This window comes from Bos javanicus, chromosome 4 (genome assembly GCF_032452875.1).
Source record: "Bos javanicus breed banteng chromosome 4, ARS-OSU_banteng_1.0, whole genome shotgun sequence".
Taxonomy (NCBI): domain Eukaryota; kingdom Metazoa; phylum Chordata; class Mammalia; order Artiodactyla; family Bovidae; genus Bos; species Bos javanicus.
In genome coordinates, this window is record NC_083871.1 from 62,025,767 (window position 1) to 62,052,486 (window position 26,720).

The 26,720-nt window shown below is 41.6% G+C and overlaps 1 long non-coding RNA gene across 1 annotated transcript in view; it reads right to left on the reverse strand.

The window, feature by feature from the left end:
* LOC133246144 (uncharacterized) overlaps nt 1–26,720 on the reverse strand; it is a 73,742-nt gene that overhangs the window by 11,546 nt on the left and 35,476 nt on the right. Inside the window, exon 2 of the long non-coding RNA XR_009735931.1 lies at nt 17,241–17,317. This is a non-coding gene — a long non-coding RNA (uncharacterized LOC133246144). The remainder of the gene's footprint in view (nt 1–17,240; nt 17,318–26,720) is intronic.

Genomic DNA, 26,720 nt, shown 5'->3' on the forward strand with positions numbered 1-26,720 from the left:
TGGAAGCTTTGACATTCTTGAAAGAATAGTTGACATTTACTAAGCATTTACTATATGCAGGCAATGTACACTTAGGTTTCCTGTAGGCTACTGTAATGTAATCCTCATCGAATCCATCAAAGTAGGGATTATTAGCCCCTTTAATGGAGGAAGAAACTGAAATTCAAAGAGGTTAGCAGTCAACAGCGCCACACGCAGGCCTATAAGACTGAAAACTTCCCCTTACCCCTCCACATACTCTAGTCCCGGTGTAAATGACTAATAGCTTCCCTTGCTGATAGAGTTTTAGGTTTAGCACATTCACTTCTGGGTTACACAACAAAGCTAGAAATTTAATCCTAAACTCCCAAGCACAACTTTTAGAAAGGCTCTCTGACGCTTTGCCATTGGTTTAGTCAGCAGTCCTTAAACTGGGTTTGGAGACCCCCTACTGGGTGGATTTTCGTACTAACTCAGCTAAACTGTAACTAGGGCACCGGGCACTCTCTTGCCTATGTAGCCCCAGGTTAGTGTGGGCTTTAAGAGACACGTTACGTGAACTGGGATGTGACTCAGTGGAGCAGCAGCTCGATTTGTTTTGCACGTGGAAGGCTGCTGTAGGCACAGGTGCTGTTACAGTTGATTCGTGTCGTGGCTGACCTGCTGGCTTGTGTTGGGATGGAAGAGAAGCCGGGCCTCCAGCTTCTTCAACCTCCCCAACTCCTGGACCAGACACGTGTTTAGCTCCCTGATGAAGGACACCAGCTTCTCCTAGAAATTACCACATCATGAAAACTGGTGGCTCAGAGGCCCTTGCTTTCTTCACTTCATAGTTTTCTTTCCCAAATGCTTTCTCTGAGGATTTCAGGCTTCAGCACCAAACACAGAACCAAAAGGCTCACATAAGCTGTGTAACCAGGTCCCCCAGTTGTGTGATTTTACATCCCTATAATAAATCCCATATTAAATATATATATTTCCTAATGTTCTGCTTTTCTAATTGAACCTTGATTAGTTCCTTACATCTGGGATAGGGGAAGAATTCGAGGATACAGTTTTAAGGGAATCAATTTCCAAATCTTCAACCTCCTAATTCTTTCATAAACATGATCTGCTAAGAATAAGCCAGTTTGGTTCTCCAGGAAGAAGATGCTGAGAGTTCAAAATGCAAATGTTCTACAGGGAAGTAGCACTCATGAAAGAAAAAAGGAGAAAGCAGGATTGGGCAGCTGGAGTTGCCAGACTATAATAAGGATCCCAAAACATCTCTGCCAGATAATTGGGGAGCTCCATCACTTCATGGGAAATAGATGGGGAAACAGTGTCAGACTTTATTTTTGGGGCTCCAAAATCACTGCAGATGGTGATTGCAGCCATGAAATTAAAAGATGCTTACTCCTTGGAAGGAAAGTTATGACCAACCTAGATACCATATTGAAAAGCAGAGACATTACTTTGCCAACAAAGGTCCGTCTAGTCAAGGCTATGGTTTTTCCTGTGGTCATGTATGGATGTGAGAGTTGGACTGTGAAGAAGGCTGAGTGCCGAAGAATTGATGCTTTTGAACTGTGGTGTTGGAGAAGACTCTTGAGAGTCTCTTGGACTGCAAGGAGATCCAACCAGTCCATTGTAAAGGAGATCAGCCCTGGGATTTCTTTGGAAGGAATGATGCTAAAGCTGAAACTCCAGTACTTTGGCCACCTCATGCAAAGAGTTGACTTATTGGAAAAGACTCTGATGCTGGGAGGGATTGGGGGCAGAAGGAGAAGGGGGCGACAGAGGATGAGATGGCTGGATGGCATCACTGACTCGATGGACTTGAGTCTGAGGGAACTCCGGGGGTTGGTGATGGACAGGGAGGCCTGGCGTGCTGCGATTCATGGGGTCACAAAGAGTCGGACACGACTGAGCGACTGAACTGAACTGAACTGAAAGATAAGACTGCCCCTTCAAAGTATTCCTGTAGGGTGGAAACAGCCAGGTCCCTGTGCAGCAGCTTTGCTCATTGGTGGGGGTCATCTCCAGGGAGTAGGACCTCCACTGAGAAACTGAGGAATCTCAGCTAGACACATTCCACCTAGTTGGGCAGCAAGTTTTTTCTTGGAGGGATATCTGAGCAGCACATTTCCATGTCTGCCACCTTACTCAACCCAAATCTTACAATAGGGTTTTGCCCTGGGCTATGAAAACCTTTTAGGACCAAGGAGGGAATATACTGAAATACTGATTTAGATACCAATTTGTCAATCCATTGGTATCATGAAAGAGGGATCATTCTAGATCAGTATTTCTCAACCTTTTTTTCATTATTGTTCATCCCCCTAACCACTAAGGCCTTTTAAGACATTTTTTTCCTGTCTCGCCACCATCCAATATTACAATCATACTACATATATGTTTATGACTATATGTACTGTGCTTTCTACATAAAAAGAGTAACAGTTTTTTCATCTCTTAAGAACCAATTTTCACTCCCTTGTGGACAACATCACCCCTGTGTAGAATGTATGTTCTAGATTAAAAGAGACTTAAGGGATATAGCAACCAGATGCAATATACACCCAAGATTGAATCCTGGATTGTATAAACCATCGCATAAAGGGGATTTGGGGGACATGTGAGAAATTTTAACATGGAGAGGCTATTTTCATTAAGTGCTACAGTGCTATTTTGGCTGTGTAGGAAAATATTCATTTTTTGTAGATACATACAGAAGTAAAAATCAATAAAGAAATATTGGTTTGGTAATGACATGTTTGTTTGTTGTTAATCAAGCTTCCTTACGTGCACGGAGCCTCCCTCCTTTGCCTGTCTTACTCGTATTTCTGTTGTGAGTGAAGTTGGCATTAGGAATAGAATAACTGGGGAACCTCTGTGGGGAAGCTCTAGATTTGGAACAGCTGAACAGTGTAAGTCAGTGATGCTGATTCTCTTAAAGTTAACTGGAATGTCTTGCAAGACAAGCAAATTTTTTGGATTTGGATAGAACTGGTTTATAAAATTTTTACATGACCTCCTTAAGATTTGAGGTATTTTATTCTTTGGGAAGTTATGACCTATTTTACCAAATAGTGTCATGAAATATTTATCTTAATTACAATTTATCATCATCTTATCCTCTGATGAAAAATTTTCAATGACAACTTAAAATATGTGAGGAGTTACATAGTCTTAAAAATTCTTTTGGGGGTTATGTAAGCAACATATTTAAGGATTCCAGGGCTAAGAAAATACACTTCAAGTAAAGGAGGCCCTGCTTTTTTCCTTTCTAGGAGCCAGTGGCTAATTATAGGCACACAAGACACCTGATTAGGATTCCAGACTAATGGCAGCCCTTTGCTTTTGTGGATAGGAATCAAGTTTATTTCAATAAAGTAATTTTCCCCCCTTTTTTTCAATTAAAAAACCCACAGTGACAGATTCCACTGTCACATAGCCACAGGCACATGAGTGGTCTTTATACAAGGATCTTACATAAGGCTATAATTGCCTCCTGCAACTTTTCTCTCCAAACTGTATAAACCCCACTCCCCAGTTTTCAGAGACACCCCTTCCCCCATCCTGCTTGTTGGTGGGTGAAAGAGAAATTACTCCACATAGCAAAGAGATCACTTTTGTTATTTCCAATCAGTGGTGAGATTGAAAAGTCAAATGTGAGGGGCTGTATGTTTTTTCAGACAGGATGAATCACTGGCATGCTGCTTTTTGAAGGGTGTCTAAATCATTTCACATAGCACACTTTTAAACAAAAGCCCTCCCATAAGGCTGAAGCATCTGGCATGATATATGTTCTTCCAGATTTCTCAAGAGTCTGAGCTTCCCAAGGCACGTTGTGCCCCACCTTTCAGGTTTTTTCCCTACTTAATTTTCTGGCGTGTCTCCCTGTCAGGTCCTGCATATCATTCTCATTACTGCTGACTTTGAATCTGTAGTCTTGGCGTAAGTTTGGAAAATTCCAACGAGTAATGTCTTACCAGTTTTTAGGCCAGAGGTAGAATTCTAACAAGATCTGCTTGTTGCTCACAGAGTCAATGACTCTTGGAAGATGATTACAATCAGCTGTCGGGATTTAGATGGGCTGCTGCTGCTGCTGCTGTTAAGTCGCTTCAGTCGTGTCCGACTCTGTGCGACCCCATAGATGGCAGCCCACCAGGCTCTGTTGTCCCTGGGATTCTCCAGGCAAGAACACTGGAGTGGGTTGCCATTGCCTTCTCCATTGTGTGAAAGTGAAAAGTGAAAGTGAAGTCGCTCAGCCCTCGACTCTCTCTTGACCCCAGGCCTGCATTTCCGACTGTTTTCTGAGCATGATCTTGAAAACCCGTGGTGGTGTCAAACTCAAGATGTCCATGCTGGAACTGCTATCCTTTCCCTTTAATGTTTTCTGCAGGGGTTGCTCCACCAGGTTAAGCTTCCTGTAGTACTGTTTGGTTTCTGTCACATCCTCTAGGATAAAAGGCTCCAGTGGTTCACCATTGTCTATAAGATAAAATACAGATTCTTTTCCTGGTATTCAAAGTCCTGATACTCCAGTTGGACTGGTTCATTTTATATTGCCCAAGCAAGCCATCTACTTAAGTCTATCAGGTTTTTGGTCAAATGTTCTCACATTCTGGAATGTTCTATTCTTATCTGTTTATTTTTCCTTCAAATATTCATGTTGCTCTTCTAATTTAACCCAGATTACTGGATGGCATTCTCCTCATTTCCTTGAAGTCTCTGCTCAAATGTCACCACATGAGTAAGGCTTTTCTTTAACACTCTTTAATACTAATATTAATATTACAAAAAGTCACCCCTGACCATCTCCCACACTTCCTATCCCTATCCTTTCTGCTTTATTTATTTTTCTCCACCGGACTTATCACCATGTTATTTATTCCTGTGTTGTTATCTGCCTCCAAGGGGACAGAGATTTTCATTAGTTCTGTCCATTGGTGGAGTGTCAGCAACTAGAAAAGAACCTGGCACATAATAGGAATATGATAAATATTTATGAATTCAATAAGTGAATGAATAAACTCTGAAAATACTTAAGAGCATTTAGAATGAGTCTGGCACTCTCCTGGGTTCTGGAGAGGTGTGGTTCTTTTAGAAACACACAATCATGGGGAGAAAAATGTGAAGTTAAAAAACGGAATTATTCATCAAGTTCAAGTGGAGCATGTACATGTAAGAAAGAGAGAAGAATTACAGTATTATTACTGAGCTCCTACCATGTTTCAGGTACATTCACATTCTGGTCTCGTTTAAGTTTCACAATGATGCAATCCAGTAGGTTTTATTATTTCTAATTTTGTGGGTAAGAAAACGGAAGCTAAGTAATTTCTCCCAGTTTTTTGCTAATAGGTAGTTAAAATCAGAAGGAATTTAAAATCATGCAAAGGTTTTCTCAGGCAAAAATCAGTATGCTTTGCACTATACTAGGTTGCCTCTCAAGTTATTTGGGAATGAATATATTTAACTTAACCTGTGGAAGGCACCATGAAGTAGGTGCTATTTGTGTGATGAATGATAAGTTCATCAAAGCAGAGAAATAATGGCAGGATAGCTACCCTGTGTAAACTTCCCAGCTCACCACAATCCACAGGTTCTTTCCATTCTGACCTCTCATTCCCTTCTGTAATACTAATTCATTAAATAAACATTTGACTATCTGCTATGTGCCAAGTAATGTTCTCTGCTCTAGTGCTAAAGTAGCGAATAAAATAAAATTCCTGTTTCCATGGAGATTTCATTCTCTAAATATTTTGTGTAATATTGGGAGAAAGCAGGACATTTCAAATTTAGAGAATTCAGATTAGTGTTATGGCTTCATTATAACTAGCAGAGGGCCTTAGAGAAGTCATTTAAATGCTCTGAATTTCAATGTCTATATTTGGAATAGGAATAACTACCCATCTCACCAAAATATGATGTTGTAAGAATTGAATAGGATGAAAATACTTTGAACCATGAAGCATTGGATAATTCTGTCTTATTAAATGTAACATGTCATTGATTTTAAGAAACACCATTATTTTACATACTATTAAGAAATTAAAAAAATGACATGCCATTGACTGTAAGACCCATGCCAATCTCAGAGATGTTAAAATGTGGGAAAAAACTATGTATCTCAGAATTGTTGAAATATGGTATAAGAAAGCTAGTATTGTCATTCTAGTATGTAGCTGCTGCTGCTGCTGCTAAGTCGCTTCAGTAGTGTCCGACACTGTGAGACCCCGTAGACGGCAGCCCTCCAGGCTTCCCCGTCCCTGGGATTCTCCAGGCAAGAACACTGGAGTGGGTTGCCATTTCCTTCTCCAACGCATGAAAGTGAAAAGTGAAAATGAAGTTGCTCAGTCGTGTCCGACTGTAGCGACCCCATGGACTGCAGCCTACCAGGCTCCTCCGTCCATGGGATTTTCCAGGCAAAAGTACTGGAGTGGGGTGCCATTGCCTTCTCCGAGTATGTAGCTACATATGCTCTATTATGTAGCATACAGTTCAGAGAGGAATGGATTCAGCAACATACAATGGAGTAGATCAATAAGACAAGTGATAGAGTATTTCTTAGAGATTCTTGAGTGTATTTTTGTACATAATTTCTTCTTGGATAAAATAATTGCAGCCTTTTTCTATGTTGTAGTATTTTGGAGCTCCAACCACCTATTTTCCTTTGAATAATGTCACCATTCTGGTCCCAGAGCATTGTGTATGCATTCTAAGTCACTTCAGTCATGTCTGACTCTTTGTGACCCTATGGATTGTAGCCCGCCAGGCTCCTTCATCCACGGGGATTCTCTAGGCAAAAATACTGGAGTGGGTTGCCACGCCCTCCTCCAGGGGATCTTACCAACCCAGGGATCGAACCTATGTCTCCTGCATTGGGAAGTGGGTTCTTTACCACTCGGGCCACCTGGGAAGCCCCCTAGAGCACTGCTGCTGCTGCTGCTAAGTCGCTTCAGTCGTGTCCGACTCTGTGCGACCCCATAGAGCACTACTTGTAGACTATTATATAAGAGAGGAATGAGTTTTTTACTTTACCTATACTTACTTTATAAGAAGTAAAGGTCTCTGTTTCAAGTCCTTATCCTAATTAATAGAACCACATGCACACAGTACCTTCTTCATGAAAACTTGCCTGTAACAGGAAAATGGTGCTTTACTAGAACATTTTTTTTCAACCATACAGGCATTGTTAACTATGTAAATGGATCTCGCTCTTTTCCTCCTTTGCTTTTATTTCTTCCCCTTCACTCCTGCACATCATTCGCTTTTCCCTTTTGTTTTGGCTCTTAGAAAACTATAAGACAGACCTATACTTCCATATAAGGTTCTAACTTCAGTTTCATCCTTTTTGCCTGAACTTTACTTTTCTTTTCTCCTAAATCCTAACTTATTTTTTTCCAATATTTCATTATAAAATTTGTTGACTAGAAAAAGATGACAGAATTTTATATTAACACCCATATACCCTCATCTAGATTCTATGATTAACCTTTTGCTGTACTTGCTTTATCACATGCCTGTCCATATATACATCCTTCTTTTCACTTACTTTTTGATGTGTTTCAAAGTAAATTGCAAACATCTATACACTTTACCCCTATATGTTTTCTTATAACTCTGGCCACATTCCTAGGAGTGGAATTGCCAGGTCATAGGGTAGATGCATGTCTAATTTCATAAGAAACTGTCAGTCCTTTTCCCAAAGTGATTATATCATCAACACCACATGAGAGTTCAGGTTGTTCTATGTTCTCCCAACATTTAGTGTTGCCACTCTGTTTTTTCAAATTATTTTAGTTTTTCATGCACATAGTAGTATCTCAGTGTGGCTTTAATTTCTATTTCCTTGATAATTAATGATATTAAGTATCTTTTAAACTGCTTATAGGCCATTAATATATCTTCCATTGTGTAGTGTCTGTTTAAGTCAGTCCAAATTGAGTTGTATGGTTCTTCAAATGTTTGAGATATAGGAGTTCTTTATATAATTTAGATACTAAAACTTTGTCAAAGGTATGTCTTGCAAATATTTTATATCAGTCTATGATATATTTCTTTGTGTTTCATTAACACTGTCTTTTTATGAGTAAAAGTTTAAAATTTTGGTATAATCTATCAACTTTTAAATGGTTTTGCTTATCTTATCTAAGAAAACTTTGCTATTCAAAATTGTAAAGATACTCTCCTCTATTTTTTTCCAGAAGCATTAGAGTTTTGACTTTTACATTTAGGTCAGCAATCCCTCTTGAATTAATTGTGTGTCATGTGAGGTGGGGGCGGGTGTCAATGTTTATTGTTTTTCTATTTCAGTACCTAGTCCCAGGCTTCCCAGATGGCGCAAGTGGTAAAGAACCCACCTGCCAATGCAGGAGATTTAAGAGATGAGGGTTCGATCCCTGGGTTGGGAAGATCCCCTGGAGGAGGACATGGCAAACCACTCCAGTATTCTTGCCTAGGAAATCCCATGACAGAGGAGCCTGGCAGGCTACAATCCATAGGGTTGCACAGAGTCAGACACGACTGAGTGACTTAGCATACAAGTACCTAGTCCCAGCACCCAATCTATTTTTTTTTCAATCTTGTAATTTATACACTTTTGTAAGATTATTCAAATATTTTTGAAACAAGCAACAATTGGATTCTGCTTAAAGGCCAAAGGATGTCCTCATGAGTCTTCTTACAGTGCTGTGATGAGTAATATTCTCCCAACATAGACTATTAAAATAGAACTCCCCACTTCCCCACAATAAAAGATGTTCTGTGTCCCCTTTAGCCTTGGCCTTAAGTTATTCACTTTCCTGCCTCTCCTGGAGTGGTGAAAGGCTGTTGTGCTCTCACTCATTCACGAGAGTTAGCTTGTTACTACTGGATCTCTTGGAGATGAGGCAGGAAGAAGCTTAGGAGGATTGCCTTTTGGGTCTGAGTGGCCTAATGGGTTTTTACAGGCCTCCAGGGCCTGTCTTCAGTGCTTTGGAAGGGCATTTGTGCTACAGAACTTTCAAAGGTAGAGCTATTAGACTCTGATGAGATCTAGAGACAGAACAAAGCTATGCTCTGGTTCTTTTGGTAAATTTGATTCTGGTTTTTCAGTTCTGAGTGCCAGTTGCTAAGAGGAGTGTTTTCTTTATCCTCTTTTAAACTTTTTTCTACCTTTCCCCTTTTTGCTCAACAGAGAATCAAACCTTGTATGTATGTATGTGTGTGTGTATACATATATTATGAAAGCAATTTTCTGGTTGCAAAAATAATATAAACTTATTGTTGAAAACTTTGATAGTACAAACAAAGAAGAAAGCACAGATCAGCTATAATCCTAACACCCAGAGATAAGCCATGGTGGCATTTTTGATCAACTTTGATTTTGAATCTTGGCTCTGCGTCTTACTAGCTTGGCACCTCTTTGACTCTTAGCTCCCATCTGGAAAATGGGATATAACTTTCCTCATGGACAAGCTGTAAAAATGAAAGATGAGGTATGTAGAATCTTTGGCACATAATAGATAATAAATAAAAGTTCAGCAAATGATGTATTGATGGGTCTAGAAAGTAAGTGGGTGTAGGGAAAAAAAATCTCAGTTCCTTTCCCCCACCCCCCGTTTTAAGTTCTCTCATTAAATCCTTTAAAGCAGGCAAAACTAGAAGGACAGAACACAAGATAGTGGTTGTTAGGCGCTAAAGGTGAGGGAGGAGTTGATTAAAAAGGAGCAAGAGAGAATTTCGAGATGGTGAAACTGTTCTATATCTTGATTATGATAGTAACTACACATCTATATGTGATGTTTAAAACTCTCAGAACTATACTCTAAGAAGGTGAATTTTACTGTGTAAAAATTATACTTCAGTAAACCTGACTTTAAAAAAATAATCCTTTATAACAAAGTCCTAAATTTCTTCATTGACTTAAATTGGTCCTTTCAGGTCCTCTCAGGCTTTCCCCTCCAGCTTCTCTCTTTTCTAGACACTTGAGGCTGTTTACCTTCCTGATGGTGTTCTGAATGTTTGTTTAGCTCTCCTGTTAATTGTCATACTGGATTCTTTGTTCCCTGTCTCCTTGCTTTGCTGCATATTTTATTTCCCTCTTTTGAATAGACACTCTGTTGAGCCAGCCTCAGCTGTGCTTAACAAACAAAACGTTTGGCTGTTTTGTGTGTGAGCAGTGCAACTAATTAATTATAGTGAGTGAGACAAGAGAAAAGCAAATCCAGAGTCCTTGTGTTAAAGGTTAAACAGACATCCTTGAAAATCTTCTGGATTGTTCCTTCTACTATGAACAAAGAACATGGGACAATTTTTATAATGAAAAATTAGTAGAACACAGTGGAATTTGTTATAGTGGCTTGCTGTAGCTCCTTTAAAACAGATGCAGCTATTTGAGGTATATTTGATCATACATTCTGAACTTTTCAGGACACTCTAGATATCAAATATTCCATGCCAAATTCTCTCTAAGACACTCATACTGTGTAGGCCAGACAAATGTATCTTGATTTTGATTCATACAATATAGCTGCCAGACTCAAAAGTTAAGTTTATTAATTTTTTCTTCATCTTTCCATTCTGCAAGTTTTTATTGGGCACCTACTACTGAGTGAGTGCTAGACTCTCAGTAGACTCTGGAGAAATAAGATAAATAAAATTATTCTTGAGAAGCTAATGTTCAGTCTGGGGGATGGACAGGCTAACAAATGAGTTCAGTTTCTCTAGAAAATAACTGCATACAGGAAAAGACCAGAGATAAGGTAATTCATGTACAATAGAATTTACTCAGAAACTTTTAAATTTTATTGTGTATATACATATATATTTTAATTGCATAAATAATATAGACTTGTTTTCCAACACCAGTACTAGGAAGATTTCATTAGATAGCTCTCATTAAAAATATAGTATTTAAGTAAATGTATAATATTACATATATATGTATTTATATAATTTTAAAGTTTCTTTTCCCTGCGCTGGGTTTTGCCTCACTGATGTGTGCAGCTTTCTCTAGTTGCAGAGGTTGTGGCTACTCTTTGTTGCCTTTCTCGGGCTTTTTTTTTTTTTTCACTGTGGTGGCTTCCCTTGTTGTAGAGTACAGGCTCAGTAGTTTGTGGCTCACAGGCTTATCTATCCCACAGCATATGGAATCTTCTCGAACCAGGGGTCAAACCAGTATCCTCTGCACTGGCAGGCAGATTCTGAACCACTGGACCACCAGGAAAGTCCCAGTTTATACATATATATATATATATATTTTTTTTTTTTTTTTTTAAGACATAGAGGAATCTTTAAAAAACTTTTTTGGGGGGCTTTGTGGGATCTCTGTTGCTGTGGGTTGGCTTTTTCTAGTCGCAGCGAGCAGGAGCTACTCTCTTGTTGCGAATGCAGGCTTCTCACTGTGGTGGCTTTTCTTGTTGCAGAGTGTGGGCCCTAGGGCGCACAGGCTTCAGTAATTGCGGCTCTCGGGCTGTAGAGCACAGGCTCAGTAGTTGTGGTACATGGGCTTAGTTGCTCCACAGCATGTGGGATCTTCCCAGATCAGGGATTGAACCCATGTCCCCAGCACTGGCAGGTGGATTCTAAACCACTGGACCACCAGTGAAACCTTATATATTTTTCAATAGGCAAGGACATGCTGTAATCCCAGGACTTTTACTAGTATAGTTTTTGGTTAGAAATCTTACTCTTACTATCTTAACCATCTTGCAGTTACTTCCAGTAACAGCTGACAGGTCTTGAGTTCTGCCAGTGCCAGGTAACTTGCACACAGTTGTTCTGTTACTCATTCAGTTCAGTGGAGTAGACATTGTTCTTCCACTTTGTAGACTAGGCAGAAAGTGGGTTTTAGGGACGGAAAATGACTTGTCTGGCCCCACCAGTGGACTGGAGGTAGAGGGGAGATCTAAAGTGTATCTGCCTGACTGAAGGCAATGTGCTCTTCTCCAGGCTGTGCGGCCAGCCCTTCAGTGTTAGGGAGCTTTGAACTGCATATCAGGCATGCATTTGTTTGAATCTCTGGGGCTACCGGAAAGGAAAGTGAGAAAGGGGGAAGTAATTAAGATGCAGCTACTGGCAAAGCATCCCTTGTAATCCAATATTCTTGCTGCAGCCAGAGAGACCCTTTTAAGTGCCAATTGGGCCATGCTTCTTCACTCCTCAGAATCTTCCGATTTATTTATAACTTATTATTTATTTTTAAGGTTTAAGAACTTTTTTATTAAGATAACACTGGGGTTCCCTGGTGGCTCAGTCAGTAAAGAATCCACCTGCAATGCAGGAGATCACCTGCAGCACAGGAGACCTGGCATCCATCCCTGGGTTGGGAAGATCCTCTGGAGAAGGAAATAGCAACCCACTCTGGTATTCTTGCCTGGAGGATCCCATGGACAGAGGAGCCTGGCGGGCTGCAGACCATGGGGTCACAAAGAGTCAGACACGACTGGATGACTAAACAACAACAACATTGGTTTATAATATTATATAAGCTTCACGGGTACAACATTTTTCTATTTCTGTATACACTACAGCATGCCACCACCAAAGATTTAGTTTCTGTCACCAGATGTGGACTGCCTTTGCCCATTTCACCCCTGCCCCACCCCCATTCCCCTCTTCCCTTCCGCTCTGTTGTCTATATCTACGTGTTTGTGTTTGTTTTGTTTTATTTGTTCCTTCATTTATTTTGTTGTTGGCTCCCATCTGTGTCAGGCGTATGCATCTATTCTATCTTTCCAGCCACAGGTAGGCATACCTGCCCTCCCTCAGAGCTGTCCCAGCCACACTGGTCTCCGTTCGTCTTCTCTTCCCCATGTGCTTTGTCCTAAGTCCTGTCCCCAGGCTTTTCCTCCTACAGTTCCTTTTGCTTAGAAGAATATCCTTAAGCCCTTCCGCCTTCTCATCCATCAGTTAACTCTGCTTCTGGCTCTCAGTGCACTGTGGCCCCTCCAAAAGGCCTGTCTTATTGTACCAACCCTCTGCACACATGCCCACATATTCATCTGCATCATGCTTTCATGGAGGCCACCATTCGATGGTCATTTACAGATAGGTGCAACCTGATTCTGTGAAAGTGCCTCCCCCTGGAGAGAGAGGTCGAGGGAGACAGGGAAGCTGCAGTTCTTGCTTACCATTATCCTGGCCCTTAGCTCTGAGTGAACAGAGTAGGTACTCAAAAATAACTGTTTGAAAGAAGGAACCCTTCAGTCTTTCCTCTCACCTCCACTAGACTAGGCTTTCTCATCCTACACTCTTAGTAGGACCCTGAACTTTTCCTTCTTAGTCCTGTAATTAGAGACTTGGCTGATTAGCTGATTACTTATCTTTTCTCCTTACAGCCCCATAAAGGCAGAGTTCATGTTCACTTTCCTCACCATTGTGAGCTTAGCACAGAGAATGCCCTCAATACATATTTGTAGAATGGGCAAGCAAGGGGCGTGTTGACCAAAAGGGAGTGATTCAAAGGTCTGAGTGTAAAGGCTACATGAAGTGGCTCATTATCTACTAATTCAAATTTGTATTAATTTGATAAACAATCTAGTAGTGTTATTAGCAACTCCCAAGCTGAATAAAACATTACTGCTACAAACGAAACCCAAGGAAACCCTTCACACTGGTCCAAAGCTCCTTCTTATGATCAGCTCTCTGGTTAGTGAAGGTAAATTACTTCTTTTCTAGACAGAGGCAGATTTTCCACGAGAAGCTTAATCTCCAGGAGTCTCACTTGCAGCACATCTTCCAGGACCCTAGGAGAGCCTAGCAACGTGTGCACACGGTCATATGTTTTCATAAAATTAGCAAAAGTAAGATATTTTAAGACAATTAAAAACGCTGTCTTGCTACATTCTGACTTCCCTTCTGCCAGCTTTTTGGGGGGATTAGAGTGGCCATGGGCATCCTGGGTCTCTGGCTAAGGGGAAGTTGAGCTGGGGACACACTGAGTTTGGATTTAGTGGGATATGTGATTTTTCAGACAATTCTGTGTATAGTTAAGTCGTGGCTATTAGTCTCACCATCGAAATGGCTTCTAGGAAAATCCCTACACCTGCAGTAACATTTGGTTATTGTGACATGAAGTTAGTGGCTAGTATCATGGAAGTTCCTTCTGAGAATCGCTTGCTTTGGCACTGAAGGCTATGAGGTTATTTGTGGTGGCTTCTCTAGAACCCCCATAATTCGTGATTTCCTGAAAATGGCCTTTTGATCTTTGCTCTCCTGGTCTGTCCAATGGTGATCAGCCTCTAACTCCCTGCATTACTGACCATTTAGGAAGTACCTAAAACACGCAGAAGCTTCATTTTTCCTAGCTGAACTCTGACCAGGCAACGAAAGCTCCTCCTGTGACACTGGTATGACCTTCATGGCAGAGCTGTCTCTTTGGGCACCTTGAGTGCCTGTCACCCTTAATCTGCTCCCTTACCCTTCTCATGTGCCCTGTGGAACCACAGGCCAAGAGCCACACTGCTCTCTCCCCAAGACAGAACAACCTCCCTCCCAAAGTGTGCCCTAGAAAAACAGACCATTCATAAGAGTGAGAAAAAGGCAGACAGCAGGGTGAGGAGCAGAGAGAGAAGACAAGGGGAAGAAGACTGAAAGCAGCATGATTAAGGAAAGGCTATAGATGGGTTGACTGAGAACGATGCAGAAAGGAGAACAAAGCTGAGCTCTTCCCTTGCCAGATGTGTGTGTGGAATTGTATTCTAATACAGAGTTGGTTGGGGTCAGGCGTCAAATTGAGGATGGAGTATGCTCATCTCTCTCCAGGATCTCTGGAGGAGTTTCCTAACTGGTTTCCCAGCTTCCAGCCCTGCCCTTCTAAGTCCTTCTCAACCCCAAAGCCCAATGATCCTATTCAAATAGGAGTCAGCACATACCACTCCTTTGCTCTAATACTGTCTGACCTCACTTCCCTCCTCTGTCCCCACCCTCAGTCGGTTCCAGCCAGACTCACTGTTCCTTAAACATGCTAGGCCTGCTCCTGCCTCAGGGCCTCTGCTCAGGCTGTTCCCTTTGCCTGTAAGACTGCCCCTTAAATGTCCACCTGCCGCTCTCCATTCCCAGAATCCCCTCCTCACTCAGGCTCTTCTGGTCACTCCATCTAAAATAGTAACACCCTCAATGTTCCTGAGCCCCTTTCCTTTCAACATAGTATATAATATATTTATTTATTTGTGTTGTCTATCTTCTTCCACTAGAATGTAAGCTCTAGGGTGGGGATTTTTGTTTGTTCACTGCTGAATCTCCCTCTTCAAGCACAGTGCCTGGCATAGAGTCGGAGTATACTAAATACTTGTTGAAAAAATGACCTCATGAGACAGGTGCTATTATTAAGCACATTTTATAGAAGATAAAATTTGGGCTTACCAGTATAGAGTAATCTGCCCAAGATCACACGGTGAAGTGAAAGAGCAAGCGTTGGACCCAATCATGACTGTTTCAAAAGCCTGTGCTCATAAATGCTGCACTGTAACTGTCTTCCTTTGGCTAGGAACAGCTAAGGGCTGCTAATAGCATCTCACATCAGCATTTCTTTCCGGTTAACCAGACCACTGGGCCTTCCTGAGTTTGCAAGGTGAGTAATGACAGAAGGGGATGAAGAACGAAATCGTTATGCATGTGCTGTTTGAGGAAGTGAAAGAACAGCTTTAGGTCCACTTAGTTGAGAACAGGGATGTGATGAGGCTGACCCCACCTGGGGTGTCTTAGAGTGGAAGGGGGCTCTCCTCAGGGTAGGATCACCCACAGGCAGGCCAAACATGTGTTTGGGTAACAGCATAGGGGCTCAGATGGTAAAGAGTCTGCCAGCAGTGCAGGAGACCTGGGTTCAATCCCTGGGTCGGGAAGATTCCCTGGAGAAGGAAATGGCAACCCACTCCAGTATTCTTGCCTGGAAAATTCCATGGACGGAGGAGTCTGATGGGCTATAGTCCTTAGGGTCACAAAGAGTTGGACACAACTGAGAGACTTCACTTTCATTTTCAAAGCAGAGGCACCAAAATAATGGGGGGGGGGATCTTTTATGGGTAGTAAGTGGTTATTTGATATTTTCAACAACTTACAAAATGTGTTGTTGTAGGAAAAGTCAGAACTTTGCTGGACTGCCTTAAGGGCATTTGACTGAAGGCATTGCTTGGATATTTGATTACATGTGGCGAGTGTCAACTTCTCAGTGCATAGCATCTCTGAAGGTCAGTCTGGCCCTGCTGATCCTGGTTGATGGAGCCAGTGGACTCACTTTATCTATCATTTACTGTCAAAAATGGTGTATATATATGTGTGTGTGTGTGGTTTCCATTATGTACTGAGAGGTAGATGGAGCAAGAACTGTTGCTTTGTAAACCCTTGGAGATTTAACAGTGGTGTTTTAGAGAAGGTTGATTTAATGCTGTTAATTTAAAAATGGAGTTGGAGGTCTGAAGAGCTCCTATTCTTGCTTCTATACCTTCTCTGATGTCACCTTTGTGAAGCCTTCTCTGCCTACCTCCCTGGATTCCCCTCCCTCAGCAATTATTCACTTCCTCTTCTGTGCTACAGATATTATCAAATTTATCATATCATATCATAATCATTTTTATCCACTGCTGATCCCCTGTGAGACTAAGAAATCCTAGAAGTATATGCGTTCTTTATCCATTATTGCACCTAGATTCATCTATCTAGCACAGGGCCTAGAACAGACTGAAGGTTCTGCCAAAGGCAATTAAAACCAGATTTTGGAGGCTGGAGGAGTTTCTAAGGAAAATGTCTCTTTTTTTGGTGAATTCCTTAATAAGACATGCCAGGTACCTAGCATTGTTTACAAAATAGGTCATCCTGGAGTAATTGCTTCTACAGCCCCTTGTTTTTCGCCAGACCTTCTCTGCTGGACTGCTCAGTGACTCCCAGCCGGAAGAGGAGGCATGTGTGCTAAACTGGCCCTCAACAACTCCCCCATATCATGCCCTTCAAGCCTCAAAATGACAAAAATAGGCTTGTGGTCTTTTGGCCTGCCTGGGCTTATCACTTCACTTCTCTGCTTTTTCGGTTCCTTATTCTGCAGCAATTAGGAGTTGAGATGGGAGACGTAAGCTCCCTCCAGGCTGTGAAATCTCTGAATCTTGAGCCTACTCATGGACAATAAGCAGTCTATAACCCTGCCTTCTTTCCACTCTCTGCAGAGCAGGTCAGACCTGGTTACCTTGGAACAAGACCCGCACCCACACCAGTCCTTGGAGCTGCTGTTTATGACAGACCTTTCCTTTAGCTGCGAGTGTATTTCTCCTGTAACAACACATCTGTCTTCTGCTGCCTACCTCTGTGCTCTACTGCTGTATCCTCGATCTTGCGGGTCAAGCCTTCTCTCAATGTTCATTTCATCCAGGTTTTGTCCCTATAAAAATGATATGATAAATTTAGAACACTGCACATACCATGATGCTATTTATGTATTTTATTTTAAGCTATGCATGTTGGTCTTTTGTCTGTTTGCTCTCAGATCTATTCTCTACCATCCTCAATCTTAAGTTTTGCATTCCTTGGAGTTACTTGTCCCAGGCTTGCTTATGGACCTGGTCAAAGAGAGCCAGTGATGGAACACCGGCAAATAAGAGGGGAGAAGCCAGGTTATCTCTTCCCCTTTCCTCTGCTTCAGATCTGTGTGTCTGGCAGCAGCATGTCCATGTCTCCAGAGCCTGCTGTACAACCCTCTCTCCATGGTTCCTGATTTATCCTGGAAGTGCTGTCATGGTTCACAGTTCTCCCAAGCAGTCCCAGAACCTGGGCTCCTGTAATTGCCTTCTCTCCTCATCCCTCTAGCCCCGGAGTTGATAGTGGCTTCCCGCTGTTCTCTGGCCTCTCAAGTCTTCCATCACCTATTTAAAGTCCCTCTGCAATACCTAGGATGGCTTCTGTAGAGTATTTTCGACTCTGACTAAAACACTCCCATGTATGAGTACGTTGTATATATACATGAATATACGAATATCTATGTGAATATCTATGTGTATGAAACCATACATATGTATGAAAACACATGTATGTATGAAAAAAATACAGAAGAAGATCTGGAAGTCTGCACATGAAACTGTGAACAGTGCTTTTAAGACTGGGAAAAGGAATAAGGCTGGGTTGGTATGGAATTGTGAAGCTGAATGGTAGTTTAAAAAAGAAAATTTTAATTAATTATTTATTTATTGTGGCATAACTTACATATATAGAGGGCTTCCCCAGTGGCCCAGATGATAAAGAATCTGCATTCAATGTGGGAAACCTGGGTTCTATCCCTGGGTCAGGAAGACTAACACATAATTTTCATAAGTGTGTATATGTGCCATTTAGATTTTTTTTTTTACAATGACCATGTATTCACCTATTGCATATCTAATATTAAAAACAAACCATTAAAAATATAAATAATAGGAGTGAGGCGAATGGGGCAAAACACCAAGAGCTTTAGCTGAATCCTTGAGCCATGTAGGGGAAGTCTTGCAGATGACACTAACGTTCATTCATGCAACAAGTATTTTTTATTTACTGTGTGCCAGCATCGAGGGTCCATGAGTGAACAATATAGCCATGATCCTTGTTCATATTATCTGCAGTAATTACATACACAATTATGTCATTACTAATTAATTACAAAAAAGTAAAGAGGGCAATGAAAGTTCTAACCTAGTCAGGGATGGCTTCTCTGAGGAAGTGACTTACCAGCTGAGAGCTGAAAGACAAGCAGTTAAAGCTCAGTTGCTAGAGGTAAAGAGACAATATGAGACGGTCAAGCTGGGCTACCACTGAGTACTTGCTTGGTTCCTGTTCTCAGGGAGGCTGCTGTAACAACAGAGCTTGCTAGAAGGTGTTTTGCCCTGGAACTCAAAGTGGGATGCCAGTCAATAGGAAGTGTGTGGAGGTTCTGTAGGACTGGTCTTCTACTGCTGTAGCCATGCCTCCTATTGGATCCATTGTCTGCACACCAGGTGGTTCTCACCTGGAGGAGAGGAAACCAATGCCATGTGTCCTCTGGTGGTTACAAGGCGGGTTTGGAAGTGGCTCAAAAGCTAAGAATGCCCTGGGGTCAGCAGTGGTAACAAAGGTACCCATGTCCATCAACTTCTCACCCTTTGATGGGAACAACTGATATTTTCTCAGTCTTAAGTAGCTGCTGCTGCTGCTGCTAAGTCGTTTCAGTCGTGTCTGACTCTGTGCGATCCCATAGACGGCAGCCCACCAGGCTCCCCTGTCCCTGGGATTCTCCAGGCAAGAACACTGGAGTGGGTTGCCATTTCCTTCTCCAGTGCATGAAAGTGAAAAGTGAAAGTGAAGTTGCTCAGTCTTGTCCGACTCTCCGCGACCCCATGGACTGCAACCTACCAGGCTCCTCCGCCCATGAGATTTTCCAGGCAAGAGTACTGGAGTGGGTTGCCATTGCCTTCTCTGGTCTTAAGCAGAGTGGTATGCAAATGTCTAAGACAAGTGCTCAGTCCATCTTCTATTCAAATTTCTACTTCTGAACTCTTCCTGAAATGGAATGCTGGAACTTGTGGTAAAAAGCTGTTCATGAAGCAAGTCTCATTCTTTCTAAGCTCTGTGTTTTTCTCTTTTTGTTCAACCTAATTCAGATTTTTTGCTTGTGTCTCAATTTTTCCAATTCATAAACATTTTGAAAATGGCTATAATTTCCTTGTTTTATTGTACTGTTAAGTCACCGATCACGTTTTAGCATAAGCCAACTAATTATTCCATGAAATTAAGTTACTTATAAAGTAGTCTATTAATTGCAATTATAGTTTCATTACAGCCTGTACAGGTCTCCCCGACTATGTAAAATCAGGTTATGTTTCCTTTTGATGTCCAAATTACAAAGGTAACAACAGGATCTCAGCTTGACCTCAGTGTCCTACAGCTCTTTCTGGGCGTCCCCCACAGGATGTGTCATTCGTGCTTACAAACCAGCTGCTGAAACCACACAGGTCCACCCGGTCCTTTCTCTTCTGCTCTGGCTCCTCCAGGTCTGCTTCCTGCAGGGCCACTTGGAAAGCATCAGTACTGTCACTGCCCATCATGAAATCAGCACTGATGGTGCCAAGTCCACGGTCTCTCCCAGTGCTGCCAAGTCAGCCAGCCTTTGCGTTGTCAGAGCAGAATGATATTTCCTGAGCAAGCAGAGAAAATGGCCTCTTCCCTCCAGTTCTGTGCTCTGCTTTGTGACCTGGGATCTGAATGAGTGGTGCTCTGGACTGAGAATCATAAATGTTTCTTGTGAATAGTTTTCCCAGTTTCTGACTTTCATCTTTCTAAACCCTGGGGCTTATAACCAACTTCAAAGATCTAGGTGGGGGAAACAATCTGTACCACCCCTCAAACCTTCATGGTTCTTGGCTGTTCCAGCAACATCAGTGGAGGGTCTGTTCTCAAGTCACACACAAAAAACTTCCATCCATATTAATAGAGGCAAACAGATGCTATAGAGTCTGCGGGGGTGGTATCAGTCTGTGCTGATGGGTATCAATACCAACAATCTAAAATTAGGCTCAGCTGGCCAAAATGTATTTTATGTAGGGCTTAGTAATTTTAATTCACTCTAATAACTGAAATAACTAGTTTCAAGCAGATTCTGAAGATCAATGCCCCACATCACAATGTCTTCTCCAAAAAAGACCGAGCACACATGCACATTTATGTCAAAAAATTCACAAGAGTCACACAGGTGCAGACCTGTTTATCATGGAAACCAAACACAAGCTCCTCCCCAAGTCTCATGTGAGGCTGGGGTATGTGGCTGTGGTTTAAGAGCAAGCTTTGTGGTCTAGAAGGCTCTTGCTTGTGTGAGGCCCTGTTTTACCCTAGTAGGAGGCTTCCACTATTTCCTGGTGAACTAGTAATACTGAGAATGGTCTTGGTGGGATATTGAGCTCTCGAGACATTTATAATTCTTACATTTAACACTCATTATGTCTCTTCCTGCTAGAGGATTTGGGGAATTTTTTAAAAGTATAAAACATTCTTTTTAAAAGTTTAAAATTTAAAAGAAGTTTGTTTTTTAGGTCATTGTGCTGAGTGAAATAAGTCAGACAAAGATAAATACTGTATGATCTTGCTTATATGTAGAATTAAAAAAAAATAACAAGCTGATAGAAACAGAGTAGATTAGTGGTTGTCAGGATTGGGGGTAGAGGAGAACTGGAAGAAGGTGGTAAAAGGGTACAAACTTCCAAATGTAAGATGAATATGTTCTGGGGCTATAATGCACAGCATGGTGACTAAGGTTCATAATACTTTATTTTAAAAGCTCTTACCACATGCACACATACATAATTGTTACCATGTGAGGTGACAGAAGTGTTAACTAACCTTGTGGTAATCATACTGCAATATATACATATATCAAATCATTATATGCTATACTTTAAACTTACACAATGTGATATGCCAATTATACCTCAGTAATGTGGGGGAAATGGATTTTTTAGTGAGCCAGACACTGTTTAATTACATTTATGGATTCTCTCGCTTAATCCTCATATAAGGTAAAAGCAACTATTAGCTTCATTTTACAAATGAGGAAAGCAAAACTGAGGACACAGCAGAGCTCTCACAGCAGAGTTAGGATTCAGACCTGGATAGCCAGATTCTATAATAGAATCTTAGCTCTTATCCAATGCACTGTGTCTCTCCCTCTCAACTTCCATTAAAAATCCTAGGACTGTTGCCAATAAGGTAATCAGATTCCCCTCAATGCATATTTGAATTGAACAAACAAAGTATGTAAGTTAATGTAAGGTAGTTTCTTCACTGATTGGTAAGAATTGCCAGGGTAGTCTCAACAATTTACAATGTTCCACTTTTCTGCATAGAAATTTGGATTAAAAAGCTTTAAGTTCTTAAAAAGTAATGGAGTCTTTAAAATACTACAACCGATTATGTTTATAACCAGTTTATATAAATATAAACAAACAGGAAGACTTCACTAGGTGCTTCACTAAGACATACAAGCATTTTAAAGAAATAGATTGTAGTAACTACATGTTATTTCTATAAATTTGATAATAAATAAATCTATTTATAATAAAATAATAATCAGTTTAGTTCAGTGGCTCAGTCGTGTCTGACTTTTTGTGATCCCATGGACTGTAGCATGCCAGGCTTCCCTGTCCATTACCAACTCCCAGAGCTTACTCAAACTTATGTCCATTGAGTCGGTGATGCCATCCAACCATCTCATCCTCTGTCGTCTCCTTCTCCTCCTGCCTTCAATCTTTCCCAGCATTAGGGTCTTTTCTAATGAGTCAGTTCTTTGCATTAGGTGGCCAAAGTATTGGAGTTTCAGCCTCAGCATCAGTCCTTCCATCTCATCCTCTGTCGTCGTCTTCTCCTCCTGCCTTCAATCTTTCCCAGCATCAGGGTCTTTTCTAATGAGTCAGTTCTTTGCATTAGGTGGCCAAAGTATTGGAGTTTCAGCCTCAGCATCAGTCCTTCCAACACCCAGGACTGGTCTCCTTTAGGATGGACTGGTTGGATCTCCTTGCAGTACAAGGGACTCTCAAGAGTCTTCTCCAACACCACAGTTCAAAAGCATCAATTCTTTGCCACTCAACTTTCTTTATGGTCCAACTCTCACATCCATACATGACTACTGGAAAAACCATAGCTTTGACTATATGGACCTTTGTTGGCAAAGTAATATCTCTGCTTTTTAATATGCTGTCTAGGTTGGTCCTAGGCTTTCTTCCAAGCAGCAAGCGTCTTTTAATTTCATAGCTGCAGTCACCAACTGCAGTGATTTTGATTGCCAAAAAAATAAAGTCACTGTTTCCCTTGTTTCCCCATCTATTTGCCATGAAATAATGGGACTATTTCTGCTTTATTGACTATGCCAAAGCCTTTGACTGTGTGGATCACAATAAACTGTGGAAAATTCTGAAAGAGATGGGAATACCAGACCACCTGACCTGCCTCTTGAGAAACCTGTATGCAGGTCAGGAAGCAACAGTTAGAACTGGACATGGAACAACAGATTGGTTCCAAATAGGAAAAGGAGTATGTCAAGGCTGTATATTGTCACCCTGCTTATTTAACTTCTATGCAGAGTACATCATGAGAAACGCTGGACTGGAAGAAGCACAAGCTGGAATCAAGCTTGCTGGGAGAAATACCAATAACCTCAGATATGCAGATGACACCACCCTTATGGCAGAAAGTGAAGAGAAACTAAAAAGCCTCTTGATGAAAGTGAAAGAGGAGAGTGAAAAAGTTGGCTTAAAGCTCAACATTCAGAAAACTAAGATCATGGCATCTGGCCCCATCAGTTCATGGGAAATAGATGGGGGAAACAGTAGAAACAGTGTCAGACTTTGTTTTCTTGGGCTCCAAAATCACTGCAGATGGTAATTGCAGCCATGAAATTAAAAGACGCTTACTCCTTGGAAGGAAAGTTATGACCAACCTAGATAGCATATTGAAAAGCAGAGACATTACTTTGCCAACAAAGGTCCGTCTAGTCAAGGCTATGGTTTTTCCAGTGGGCATGTATGGATGTGAGAGTTGGACTGTGAAGAAAGCTGAGCACCGAAGAATTGATGCTTTTGAACTGTGGTGTTGGAGAAGACTGTTGAGAGTCCCTTGTACTGCAAGGAGATCCAACCAGTCCATCCTAAAGGACACCAGTCCTGGGTGTTCATTGGAAGGACTGATGCTAAGGCTGAAACTCCAATACTTTGGCCATCTCATGTGAAGAGTTGACTCATTGGAAAATACCCTAATGCTGGGAAGGATTGGGGGCAGGAGGAGAAGGGGATGACAGAGGATAAGATGGCTGGATGGCATCACTGACCCAATGCAGATGAGTTTGGGTGAACTCCGGGAGTTGATGATGGACAGGGAGGCCTGGCATGCTGCGATTCTTGGGGTCACAAAGAGCTGGATACGACTGAGTGACTGAACTGACTGAACTGAATGGGATTGGATGTCATGATCTTAGTTTTTTGAATGTTGAGTTTTAAGCCAGCCTTTAAACTCTCCTCTTCAATAGTGAGGGATTATTTCCCTTCCAGGAAGCTTTTTTAGAAGGCATAGCAAAACTGTGGTCACTATAGGACAGGTTTAAAGTTCTACTAGGGGTTGGGGTTGTTAGACAGTACATTAAGATTCATGCTAGGTGATGAGAGATAGCACAGCACAGTGCCTAAGAGCATGATGCTGAAGTTCAGATCCCAGTGTTGCCTTTTGCTACCTCTGTGACCTTGGGCAAATTACTCAATCTGTGTGAACCTCAGTTTCCTAATCTGAAAAATATGGAGAACATTATCTACTGTTATGGATTGCATGCTTGTGTTCCCCACAAATTCATGTACTGAAGTCCTAAACTCCAGAGTAGTATTTAGACATGAGCCCTCTAAGAATATAATTAAGGTTAAATGAAATCCCAAGGGTGGGGCCCTGATGGGGGTACGATTAGTGTCTTTTAATAAAAGACACTATGAAGCTTGCTCACTTTTCCTCTCTACACAAGCACGGAGGAGAGGCCATGGGAGCACCCAGTTAAGAGGGCTGCCACCTTCTAGTGGCTGCCACGGCAGGGGAAGCTCACTCACTAGACACCGTGCTGCTGTTGGCACCTTGACTTTTGGACTTCCCATCTCTAAAACTGAAAATATAAATGTCTGTTTGAGCCAGTCTATGGTATTTTGTTAAGGCAACTCCAGCAGACTAAGTCACCTACCTCGTAAGGTTGTCAAAGAATTAAATGACTTGATAGATCTGAAGAACTTCATATAATGCCTGGCACGTGGAAGTTCCATATGAGCGTTAACTGGCATTGCTGGCCTCAGATCTGTGTGTGGGCTTGGGTTTTGAGAACTGGTGATATGCACAAAGGTGGCAATACATTATTGCACGTGGGCACACTGAATTCTGAAAAACAAATCTGAGAAATTTAAAATTAAGCAGGAAGACGTTTACATTCTGAAGTGAACTCAGTTCAGTTCAGTCGCTCAGTTGTGTCCGACTCTTTGCGACCCCATGAATCGCAGCACACCAGGCCTCCCCGTCCATCACCAACTCCCAGAGTTCACTCAAACTCATGTCCATTGAGTCGGTGATGCCATCCAGCCATCTCATCCTCTGTCAACTCAGTCAGGCAAAATTAAACATGCCAGCCTAGGTGAGGGCCAACATCTCATGCCTTTCTCCACCTCTCCTGGAGAGTTTGGATTCATGTTAGTTTAAAAAGCCTTCATGTCCCTCTCCTTCCCCAATAAAACCTCAAACCAACAATAAGTAAGCTGTTACGGGTCTCTGGGGAAAAAGAAAACAGAACAGGAAATGTCTGGATAGATAAGGGAAGCCTGTAAAACACAGATGATGGTTGTAATTTTAGGAATTCCAATATGAATGGCATCAAGTTAAACTCTCATTTTAAAATGATAGAGGCCAGAATGCTTAAATGTTAGTCTTTAAATATATTTTTTCCTCTTAATATACTAAATTCACACATATACGATCCTTTAATCTTCAGGGAATTATTATGAAAGTCAATTTAGGAGAGAAGAGTCATTTTCTATGAAGGACCAGAAAACACTATGAAAAGGAAATAACTGCTTTCATTAAACAGTAAAAAATACTTTCAGTTCTGAAGTATCTCCTTAACAAGGGAGGGGGAAGAAGAGTTGAGTAAGCAGGGGAAACAGAAGGAGTGACAAAAGGAAATAGAGAGGAAGGGAAAGGAAGAGAAGAAATGGAGAAAGAAAAGAAAGGAGGAAAGGAGCAAACAGGGGAGAGGACTTTAAAGTTTTGGTTCTGTAGCTTTGAGGGGAAATTTGTAAGGTCCTTTGTAAAGTTTGGGGTAAGGGGGTGGGGTGGGAAAGAGGAGAGGAACAGCATTTTCTTCCATCCTTTTGAAATTTAGATGAGCTCATTCATCAGTTCACACAGCTACCCGCTGCCGGGCCTCTGGGGAGAACAACCTTTGGCCTGTGGACACCAGGCCCTTTAAGCTTGCAGATGTAGCACTCAGGTCTAAATTTAGCAGTAAGATTTAAACCAGGAAATAATAGTTGTGCCCCCAATCCCAGTACCTCCACCCTTACTCAAGCACAAGGATGAAGAAGGCTTTCCCTGATGGGATGGTATCATCTTGTCCATTATATGCTGCCCTGGGCCTGGGGTTCTGTGAGCTGCTGTCTCCACTGGGCTTAGGTCCTGGTAGAGGACCACATAAATAAGGAGTATGACAGATACAAAGACTATCTTTGTATATTCTTTGAGAGAGCAATACATTTAGCTTCCTTCCCTTCTTCTTGAGGCTATGGTCCAGCAAGAACATGGCTTTCTAGGTTTTTGTAATATAGGAGGAGAAACAGAAAGTTTTAATTAAATCAATATTTACATATACAAAATGATAGGCATTGGGGATACAGACAGGTATGGGAGAAGATGTCAGAGTCCCTGTCTCCTTAGGTTGACACTGCAAAGAGGGAGGAAGTAAAAATTACACCTTTGCATCATATTTTGTACCCCTCCACCCTCAGCAATATGTTCACATCTTCCAACACATTCTGATTCCTGTTCCCTCCTGGACTCTCCCCTCACCTGGCATCAGAATAAGAGGCTTTCCTTGTCCCTAGTCTGGTCTTCAAATCCCTAAATCCCTTCCTCCTGTCCCAAGGAGTTATATGGTACACAACAAGGAATGAGTGACAAGTGATTCCTTAAGAAAAGAATCAATGGCAATGCTGTACTGCGTGCTGTGCTTGAAGGTCAGACATTCGGGGTAAATTAAAAAAAGAAATCTTTATGAGCAG